Below are 735 nucleotides of genomic sequence, written 5' to 3'. Positions count from 1 at the left end.
GGGGGTGGGGGGGTGGGTGCTCCCTGGACCCGCATCATTACCGGGGTGTTCTCTATTTGTCTGTCGCCGGGAAGCCTTGACGCCAACGCCGCATTGACAGCACTCTCATGCGTTTGTCAATAACGAGAGGCGTCCAGGATGGGAAAATTGGCGGTGCTCTGCGCCGACGCGACTTGAACTTTGACCCGGCGTGTCACTTGTCAGACTAAGCTTTTTTTTGGGGCGGGAGGGAAGGTTGGGGGCTGATTTGATCGCCGTTATTGATCCAGACTGACTAATGTGAGCAATACAAGAAGAAAATCTTCATTAGGCTTACAAGCAATGTTTGTAGGCAAAATAATTTCTGAACAGTCCAGGCATCAAGGCCTATTCACTTCACAAAGGCTGCTCTGTATGATCATTGTGACACATAGTGAGTGACCAGGAACAGATGATTATTTCCTATGGGTAAAATGTGCCGGAATTGCTGTTTATTGTTGTCCTATTTACCCCACATAGTGACACCGCGCCCCCTCACCCCCACTGTCCCCCGGCGTTTGACGTGTGTTGAAAAGAGAAGACGAGTGGGAGACACATCACACACTGGGATGGTTGCCCTACATGGAGGCTTTTATTGCAGCGGAGAGCTCACAGGATGTGGCTGACGGGACTTCAAGTGGTCACATTTAGCACACGTGAATGTCACAACGCATCCAACACAATTTAGCCGGGCACCCCGCCCACCCCCCCCCACAC

This window comes from Hippocampus comes, unplaced genomic scaffold (genome assembly GCF_001891065.2).
Source record: "Hippocampus comes isolate QL1 unplaced genomic scaffold, H_comes_QL1_v1.1 scaffold229, whole genome shotgun sequence".
In the NCBI taxonomy this organism is placed as follows: Eukaryota; Metazoa; Chordata; class Actinopteri; order Syngnathiformes; family Syngnathidae; genus Hippocampus; species Hippocampus comes.
This window is presented reverse-complemented; position numbering follows the sequence as displayed.